Genomic DNA, 10905 nt, shown 5'->3' on the forward strand with positions numbered 1-10905 from the left:
TTAAATATAAAACTCAGGTGAAAAACAAAAGGAAGCAGAAAGTTGTAGAATGCCAACACTTAATACTATGTGTATGGCAGAAGTATAAGAAACAGGAGCACCTGGGTGGCTCTGTCGGATAAGCATCAGACTCTTGATTTCGACTCAGGTCATGATCTCAGTGTGGTGAGATTGAGTCCTGCATAGGGCTCTGCACTCTTCAGGGAGCCTGCTTGAGATTCTCTCTCCTCTCCCCCTCTGCCCCTCCACCCCCCAACTCTCACTCTCTCTCTCTAAAATAAATCTTTTTTTAAAAAAAGGAATGGATCAGATTTACATGCTGTTCCTTTTATAATTGGAAAATCTAGAGAATTCATCATTCACCAAAATTCGGTGGTTCTTTTTTCATTCACCAAAATTCTGATGCTGAGAGGAAATAGAATAATTGCCAGTTTTAGCATTAAGTAAGTCTTAGGGATGGTAATTTCATTACTGCACATAAAAAGCAAACATCAAAATGCATTAGATTAATTCTTCAAAGTTATCCACAATTCATGTTCAGTGATATTTTAGATCACATTTATCTTGAAGAATAAAAGAAGGCTAATATGACAAGCAGAGAGAAAAAAAATCCTAAATAGGTTGACTACATAATTTCCTCCTCTCTTTGCTCTTTTAAACCTGGCTACATTAGTTGTGAGGCCCTCCCCTTTGGAATTAGTGACTTCATTTGGATATCAAAAGTAAAGTCACTCTATATGATAAGGAATCACAAAGACGTTTATTCTGACTCTCCGAGAAGTATAGTTGGGGAACATTCTAACAGCTTACATGATGTTCTTTTTATGACACTCCTCTCATTATCATTTCGGAGTGCCACCCACAGATTATTCTTCTCTTGTCTTGTCAAGAAATGATGTTGAAAATATGAAAGGTTGCTAAGTGCTTTTGTGGAAATAACAAGACAAAATACACTATTTAAAAAATTTCCCATGCCAAAAAACAAAAGAGCACATCATGTCATGTCTTTCCATTTATAATCTTATAATGCACATCTTGCTAAAATGTATTTTATTGAAAGGACTCCTTCTTTTAGAGGAAGTAGCACACATATTTTCCACCTTGACTTTAATACACACATAATTTCCTTCAAATGACATTTTAAGGATTTAGAATATTTTTTTTTATATGCCAGACTGAATTTTGGAAAATGTTTAATCAGGCTGTAAGCACATTGGGTTTATAAGCACAGCTTGAGTTTAGAAGGTTAACTACTTTGTAGCTGTTTATAAATTTCTCATGGAGATGAGAGCCTTATATATTCCATAAGAACATTAAAGAACATTTCAGGTATATAACATACTTTGTGATTTTTCTGTACATGTATGTTACACTTGATCTTAGCCAAAAGGCCGAGAAGCGATCTATCTGTACATGTATTGTTAATACAAAAAGATTCAGAAGACATTCCTGAATCCTTGTGCTCTGTAAGTCAATGACTATGATTGCACCACGAAATTCAGCCTGTCTTACTGCAGGCCTCCTTATCTCCAGAGTAGAGATAATGTATTGAATAGTTTCCTTGCCCATCTGACAGAACTATTTGGTGATGAAATAAACATATACATACATTATATATTATAGATGTAATAAATATATTCATTCTCTCCATATATATTTATATCCTTCATATCATATCTTTCATATATATAAATGTCTTCTGTTATTGAAGTAATTCTTATTGCCATATAGTACCTTAATTCTAGCCTCTTTTAGTGTGTTGTTGACCAAGTAGTACTAGGTAAATACAGCTTGGCTTACAGAAAGTCCAACAATAACCAGAGAAATTTCTCTTTTCTTTCCTCTTCTAGGGAAAATGTAAATAAACACACAAGTTAGAATTCTGCATAGTGCTGTTTATTTAAATGTCTACCATAGGCAGCTTCGTTTCATTTCATTTCCGGGGTAAGTGACCTACATCTACACTGTAAACTTTTCTAGGGCCTCAAGGGACAAAACTGTTATATGAAAATGGTGTGTTATTCAATTGATGGTTTTATGAGAGAGCAGCATCTGTAAATTTACAAACACTGACCAAGACTGAAAGCAAGTGAGAAGGGAGCTGCAAGTCTATAGCTAATCATGGTTTGCACCAATAGGGAATTGACAGTCTCAGCTGACGTGCTGAAACTAAAGGTTGCTGACTCTATTACTAGAATTCAATGTGGCTGTCTTGTCTTCTGCTTGAGGCATGAACATTTTATTTTTAAGAAGAGTTACTATCTCACATAACTCTTTAGCCATGCTATTTGTTTAATCAATACTTTATGAAACTGTACCACTGTCTTTACTTACTAAGATTCCACGAGGGATCAATAGGAGAGTGCCCTTCATCATTCCAGACAAGCCAAACCAAAGTCTTGGATATTTAATATTTTATTTGGCTTTGAAAAGTAACCACCAATACAAGATACATCTGGGACATCTTGTAGTACCAAAAAGTAAAGAACTACTCAAACAAAACAAAACAAAACAAAACAAACAAAACAAAACAAAACAAAACCCAAAAGGATGTAACATGCCATAGAGACACAAGAGCCAACCTGAAAAAGCTCTCAGTTGGCAAAGCTGGAACAAATTAAATGACAAAATAGATAATGTAGTCTTGGATCATAACCCAAAGTATAAAATAAATATATGTGTCTACACTGATATTAAAATGATTAAGAGTAAATAAATGAGGGAGAAGTTATAGAAGAATTCCAAATAATATATGTAGCTATTTCACTTTACAGAAGGTACAGCTTCAACCCCCACATTCCATCCCCCACTGACCATGGGCTGGCCTCAGTGACTCAATTCTATAGACTAGAGTAGGGAACGGAAAACAAACAAACAAACAAACAAAAAACAATGCCAGATTGGGAAAACCCAGCGTAAACTACCTTAAACCAGTGATTAAAATTTACATCTGCAGTGATGTCATGTGGACATAATAGATTCCTGATACGATGTGACAATAAAAGCATTTCATCTCTGTGATTCCTCCCAAATCTATAAACCAGTCTAATCATGAGAAAGACATTAGGCAAACCCAGACTGGGGGGTCTTCTGTGGAATAGCTGGCCAGTATATCTCAAGATTCTCCAGGTCACGAAGAAGAAGAAAAGGCTAGGAACTGCCACAGACAAGAGAGGATGTGGGAGACATGACAATTAAATGTTTTGTGATACCCTCGATTTGGTACTGGAATAGGAAAATAACATTGATGCAAAAACTATTTGGAGTTTAGTTAATAATAATCTGCAACGGATTGAATGATCACCCACTCAAAATATATGTCCATGTCCTAATCCCTGGAATTTGTGAACGTTACCTTACTTGGAAAAGGTATCTTTGCAGATATAATTAAGGATCTCCAGATAAGATCATTCTAGATTATCTGGGTGGCTTAAATCCAATGACAAGTTTCTTACCAGATAAGCACAGAGATGAGAAGGTGGGAATGTGATCATGGAGGTGGAGATTGGAGCCACAAATAAAGAAATTCCACCAACCACCAGAAAGCTGGTAGAGGCAAAGAATAGAAACTCCCTCAAGGTATTCAGAAGGAGTGCGGCCCTGGAAACACCTTGTTTTTATTCTCTGGCCTGCAGAACTGTGGGAGAATAAGTGTCAGTTGTTTTAAGCTACAGGTTTGTGATAATTTGTTATAGCAGCCTTAGGAAACTAATATATGTACCAATGTCAGTTTCTTGTTTTGAAAAATGTACTGTGGTAATGTAAAATGTTAATAAGGGAAACTAGATGAGGGGTATATAGGAACTCTCTGTACTATCTTTGCAACTTTTCTGTAAATCTAAAATTACTCCAAAATAAAAAGTTTATTAAAAAGAGCCCTCATAGTTCAACTCAAAGAAAGGTATAAATTTTACTTCTACCTTGTTAGGAGTTAGACTTGATATTTATTTGAATAATGTAACTACTGTGCCGTTAAATATCTTACAAATAAAACCAAACATTTCTAGAAAAGAAATCTTTCAAATGGGAAACATTGGTTTGGCAAATGCCAGATTATATTTGCGTATTTGGATTTCATTGTGTTTCAGAGCTAGAGTAATTTTTCTCTGGTTTGCTGTTGATTAAGGTGAGTAGTCTTAACCAGTGCTATAAATGATGTTTAAACAATTATCACTTGACCTTCAGTAGAGTATAAATTTACTTAATCCTGTTTCCTTATTCATTGATAACCAGTCAGGATTTAACCAGTGATCCAAATCAAGTAGCTTTTCATGTGTCTTCCTTATTTTAACTAAAAGAGCATGACTCAAATTTTGCAAGGAAAGCAAAACCCATTGTACAAATTTCTTTATTTTAATTTAAAAAAATGTCAAAATTGTCATCATGATCACCTTACACTGCTCAGACCAAAGAAGAACCATTCTGGCATCACCAACCAGCGTGAGGAATGTCCTCTAAAGTTAAGCTTTGTCTTTAAGTATATGAATGACTCAGGGCAGAATTTGAGAATTATTGTAGTATTTCATAAGGAAGTGATGACCTAAGTTATGGCTAACAGTCCCTCAACAAAGTCAACCATTCAGTTTCTCTGTGAGTGAAACTTAAAAGAACTGCAGAGCTAAAACAGTCAGTTAAATACCTAAAAACAAGTGCTTAATACTCAGGAAAAAAAGAGAATCCATATTTTTTTAAAATATTTTATTTATTTATTTATTTATTTGAGAGAGAGAGAGAGAAACAGCATGAGAGGGGAGAGGGTCAGAGGGAGAAGCAGGCTCCCCGCTGAGCCGGGAGCCCAATGTGGGACTCGATCCCAGGACTCCGGGATCATGACCTGAGCCAAAGGCAGTCGCTTAACCAACTGAGCCACCCAGGTGCCCGAGAATCCATATTTTGACAGGATATTTGTAACTATAAGCCACCACAGATAGCCTTGCAGCTATTTAGGAGTTATCATTGGTACTTCACTGATTACTTTGTGAAACCTCTGTGGGCTCCTCATGCTCTCAGCTCCACTTACTGCTTCAATCACAATGAATTATGAAATGCAATAGAGAATGCAACATAATTTTTTTAATGAAAGGATTTGGGTTACTTAAGTAATTCATATCTAGTAAAAATGACTAGATATAGTTATAATAAAATTTTGTTAAATTTTTTGTATAATACAAAATTAAAACATTTAATACTATAAGTTTTTAGAATAATAGATAGGCTTTTTAATTTAGTAATTATAAAGCAATGATTTTATGGGAGAAAGCCTATTAATAACAGCATGATTCATACTTGAACTATTTTTTTAGTTTTTAGTTCAGAAAACTCAAACCAAGTCCTTTTAAGGATGAGTCTCCTTGATTTGTTATTTGTGAGAATACTAAGTTTTAAATCTATAGACTGTCTGGTTTTATATAGATGTATTTGGCCAAAGTACCCTTATTTCCAAATAAAAGCCCCTATTTATGCTTTAAGGCAACAAAAAACTCTCAGATTGATAAAAACAAAAACAAACAGAAAACACTAAAATGTGATTGAGGCTGATAGGGAAAAAAAAAAGTAAGCCAAGTCTGTTATTTTAATAGTCAACCTTTGATATATATATAGTAAACCCATGGCCAAAAAAAAGTTCTCCCATGAAATATTATGAAACTAAATAAAACATACTGGTGATATGTCTCTCCTAACATTCACACTCATAGGGTTCACTTACTGTTAATCAGTGACATTTATTGAGTTTACCCACTACTCTCTGAGTTCTTCTAGTGGGACCTACCTGAGAGTGGCCTAAAAGAGAGAATATATCAGTTTCACCTTCAAGGTGTCTGAATTATTTTCTTTTTTCTCTTCTCTTCTGTTTTCTTCTGTTCTGTTCTGTTCTCTTCTCTTCTTTTCCTTCTCTTCTCTTCTCTCCTTTTCTCTTCTTTTCTTTTTTTTCCTGTTCTCTTCTCTTCTTTTCTTCCTCTCTTCCTCCCTCCCTCTCTCCCTTCCTTCCTTCCTTTCTTCCTTTCTTCATTTTTATTATTTACATTTTTGTTATAGGTGCTATTATTTATGTAATGCTCATTATAATATCCTCATAATCTTTCCAGAAATTGAGACCAGGCATTCTCAACTTTAGTGCTAATGATGTTCTGGGCCATATAATTTTTTTTTGTTATGGGGGAATGTCTTATGCATTGTAGGATGAGGTCCTGTGATGGTTAATTTTGTGTGTCAACTCAGCTGGGCCATGACACCCACATATTTGTTCAAATTTTATGTTAGATATTCCTATGAATGTGTTTTTCTGTATGAGAATAACATTTGAATTGGTGGACTTTGAATAAAACACATTGCCCTTCATAATGTGGTTGGGTCTCCTCCAATCAGGTGGAGGCCTCAACAGAATAAAGACTGACCTCTCACAAACAAGAAAGAATTTGGACTTGAACTTTTCCCTGCGTCTCCAACCTGCCAGCCTACCCTATCATATTTTGGATTTACCAAGCCTCCAAAATTGTGTGAACCAATAAATCTCACTTTCTCTCTCACTCTCTCACTCTCTCTCCATATATATATATATATATATATATATATATATATCCTACTGGTTCTATTTCTGTAGAGAACCCTGAAAAATCCAGAATTTGGTACTGAGAAATGGAGTGCTGCTATAACAAATACCCCAAATTGTAGAAGTTGTTTTGGAACTAGGTGATAGGCAGAAGCTGGAAGACTTTTGGGGTGCATGTTAGCAAGGGTCTAGATTGCATTTAAGAAGTTGTTGGTAGAAATATAGACATTAAGGATGTTTCTGGTGGGATCTCAGATGGAAACGAGGAACATGTTATTAGACATTGGAGGAAAGTGGAAAAGAATTTGGCTGAATCGTGTTCCAGTGTTATGTGGAAGGGAGAATTTGTGAATGAACATTTAGCTGAGGAGATTTTTAAGTAAAACATTTGAAAATGTGATCAGATAATTATTGAACCTTATGATCTAATGGAATTTTCTCTGATAGGTTTTGAACTTGATTCAGACCCCTGGTCCCTTTTCTTTTCTTATTTCTGCCTTTTGGAGTGAGAATATCTGTCTTATGCTTGTCCACCATTATATTTTGGAAGTATATTACTTGTTTGTTTTCACAGGATCATAACTGGAGAGAAATTACTGCCTCAGGATGAATCATATCTCGAGTTACACCCCCACTTCATTTAGATGATATTAGATGACATTTGGAACTTAGAGTTAATGCTAGAATGGGTTAAGAATTTGGGGCTCTTTGTGGGGAGGAGAGCAGAAAAGAATGAGTTCAAACTTAAATGACCATCAACTTAATATAAATTGCTATTTGCAGAAGTAGTTATATACAAACCTAATGGTAACCATATATCAAAAACTACTAATAAACATGCAAAGGATAAAGAGAAAGAAATCCAAATATATCACTAAAGAAAATCAGCAAAATAAGAAAGGGAGTAAGACAAAAAGAATCAGAGAATCTCGAGAAACAACCACAAACCAGTAATAAAATGGCAATAAATACATATCTATTAATAATTACTGTGAATGTAAATGGGCTAAATGCTCCAATCAAAAAACAGGGTGTCAGAATGGTTAAAAAACCAGACTCATCTATATGCTGCCTCCAGAGACACATTTGAGACCTAAAGACATCTGCAGATTGAACACAAGGGAATGGAGAAACATATTGTGCAAATGGATGTCATAAGAAAGTCAGAGTAACAATACTTATTTCAGAAAAACCAGACTTTAAAACAAAGACTGTACCAAGAGACAAAGAAGGACACTATGTAATAATAAAGGGGACAACCCAACAAGAAGATATAACAATTGTAAATATTTATGCACCCAACACGGGAGCACCCAAATACATAAAACACTAACAAATGTAAAGGAACTAATCTATAATAATACAATAATAGTAGGGGATGCTAACACCACATTCACATCAATGGACAGATCATCTAAACAGAAAAGAAACAAGAAGAGTGGCTTTGAATGACACACTGGACCAGATGGACTAAACAGATATATTCAGAACATGCCATCCTAAAATAATAGAATATACATTCTTTTCAAGTGCACATGGAACATTCTCCAGGATAGATCACATATTATGCCACAAAACAGGCCTCAACAAATACAAGAAGATTAAAGTCATACAATGCAACTTTTCTGACCACAGTACTCTGAACTAGAAGTCAACCACCAAAACAACAACAACAACAAACAAAAAACAAAAACCCCAAAAATCAAAACTCTGGAAAGACCACAAATACATGGAGATTAAATAAATGCTACTAAGTAATGAATGGTCAGCCAGGAAATATAAGAAAAAAAAATACATGGAAGCAAATGAAAATGAAAACACAATGGTCCAAAACCTTTGGGATGGAACAAAAGTGGTCCTAAGTGGGAAGTATATAACAATACAGGCCTACTTCAAGAAGCAGGAAGAATCTCAAATAAACAACCTAACCTTACACCTAAAGGAGCTAGAAAAAGAATGATAGACAAAGCCTAAAGCCAGCAGAAAGAAGGAAATAACACAGATGACAGCAGAAATAAATGATATTGAAACTAAAAAAAAAAATTTAAAAAATAAAACAGATCAATGAAACCAGTGGTTGATATTTTGAAAAAAATTAATAAAATTGATAAACCTCCACCCAGACTTATCAAAAAGAAAAGATAAAGGACCCAAATATATAAAATCACAAATTAGGAGAAATACAAACAATTATGAGAATATTATGGAAAGCTATATGCCAACAAATTGGACAACCTAGAAAAAATGGATAAATTCCTAGAAACATAAAAAGTACCAAAACTGAAACAGGAAGAAATAGAAAAGTTGGACGGACCAATAACCAGCAAAGAATTGAATCAGTAATAAAACATCTCCCAACAAACAAAAGTCCAGGGCCAGATGGCTTCACAGACAAATTTTACCAAACATTTAGAAAAGAGTTAATACCTTTTCTTCTCAAACTATTCCAAAAAATAGAAGAGGAAGGAAAACTTCCAATTTCATTCCAGGAGATCAGCATTACCCTGATACCAGCACCAGATAAAGAAACCATAAAAAAAAGAGAACTATAGGCCAATGTCTCTGATGTACATAGATGTAAAAATCCTCAACAAAATACTAGCAAACCAAACCCAACAAACCATTAAAAAAATCATTCACTGCAACCAAGAGGGATTTATAATTGGGTTTCAGGATGGTTCAATATTCACAAATCAATCAATGTGACAATCACATTAATAAAAGAAAGGATAATCCTTCTTCAGCAAGCATGGGCTACATTCTCACTTGCTCCCTTTCTGTTGCCATCTTGGTTCCATGTTCCCTGCACACAGTGCCAGCTGAACCCACAGAAACCAACTCTGCTAAAAAGCAGGAGTTACCATAGCCCCAGACTGAGACCGGGTCTGGAATAGAATCCAACATTGATGGATCAGAGCTTGAGGAACAAGATTCCACACTGGCAACCACATAAGTCCAGCTGGCCGCAGCAGCTGAAATTGATAAAGAACCAGTCAGTAGAGCAAAACAGAGCCAGAGTAAAAAGAAAGCACGGAAGGCTATGTCCAAAATGGGTCTACGACAGGCTAAAGGGGTTACTAGAGTCACTATCTGGATATCTAAGAATATCTTCTTTGTCATCACAAAACCAGATGTCTACAAGAGGGCAGCTTCAGATACCTACATAGTTTTGGGGGAAACAAAGATTAAGGATTTGTCTCAGCTGGGACAACTAGCAGCTGCTGAGAAATTCGAGGTTCAAGGTGAAGCTGTCCCAAACATTCAAGAAAACACACAGACTCCAACTGTACTGGGGGAGAGTGAAGAGGAAGAGGTTGAGGAAACACATGTAGAGGTTGACATAGAACTGGTCACGTCACAAGCAAATGTGTCAAGAGCAAAGGCATCTGAGTTCTGAAGAACAGCAAGAATGGCATTGTAAATGTTATTATAGAATTAACAATGTAACCATCTGAAAACAAGGATAATTTTTTTGGTGTTTCAAAAGAATAATTGCAGCTTGGCTTGAAATTTGTATTGTTTCTGCCATTAATAAAGTTATGGCTTCTTGTAGGATAAAAAATGAATTGATCAATGGAAAGATAGATAAGAGGATAAGAACCATATAATCCTTTCAATAGATGCAGAAAAAGCATTTGACAAAATACAACATCAATTCATGATAAAAGCCCTCAACACAGTAGGTTTAGAGGGAACATACCTCAACATAATAAAGGCCATATATGAAAAACCCACAGCTAATATCATTAATGGGGAAAAACTGAGAGCTTTTCCTCTATCGTCAGGAATGAAGAAGAATGTCCATTCTCACCACTTTTGTTCTGCATAGTACCAGAATTCTTAGCTATAGCAATAAGACAAAAAAATAAAAGGAAACCAGATTGGCAAGGAAGATGTAAAACTTTCACTATTTGGAGATGGCATGATACTATATATATAGAAAACCAGAAAGACTCCACCAAAAAGGTGCTAGAACTGATATACAAATTCAGTAAAATCACAGGATACAAAATCAATATACAGAAATCTGTTGCATTTCTATACCAATAATGACACAGCAGAAAGAGAAACTGAGAAAACAACCCTATTTATAGTTGTACCAAAAACAATAAGATACCTAGGAGTAAACCTAATCAAAGAAGTGAAAAGACTCTGAAAACTTATATATAAAACACTGATGAAAGAAATTGAAGATGACACAAAGAAATGGAAAGACATCCCATGCTCATGGATTGGAAGAACAAATCTTGTTAAAATGTCTATACTACCCAAAGCAATCTACACGTTTAATGCAATCTCTATCAAAATACCACTAGCATTTTTCCCAGAACTAGAACAAATATTCCTACAATGTG

The 10905-nt window shown here is 35.0% G+C and overlaps 1 non-coding gene and 1 pseudogene across 1 annotated transcript; one reads left to right on the forward strand and one right to left on the reverse strand.

Annotated features, from left to right (window-relative positions):
* Positions 1-1212: 1212 nt before the first annotated feature.
* LOC123849203 (U2 spliceosomal RNA) lies at positions 1213-1403 on the reverse strand. The gene has a single exon (XR_006792015.1). It is a non-coding gene; the product is annotated as a U2 spliceosomal RNA (small nuclear RNA).
* Positions 1404-9299: 7896 nt separating this feature from the next.
* Positions 9300-9997, forward strand: LOC123847749 (nascent polypeptide-associated complex subunit alpha-like; annotated as a pseudogene).
* Positions 9998-10905: the final 908 nt, after the last annotated feature.

This window comes from Mirounga angustirostris, unplaced genomic scaffold (assembly GCF_029215605.1).
Source record: "Mirounga angustirostris isolate CCGP_5_RB_7025 unplaced genomic scaffold, mMirAng1.0.hap1 SCAF_2, whole genome shotgun sequence".
NCBI lineage: Eukaryota > Metazoa > Chordata > Mammalia > Carnivora > Phocidae > Mirounga > Mirounga angustirostris.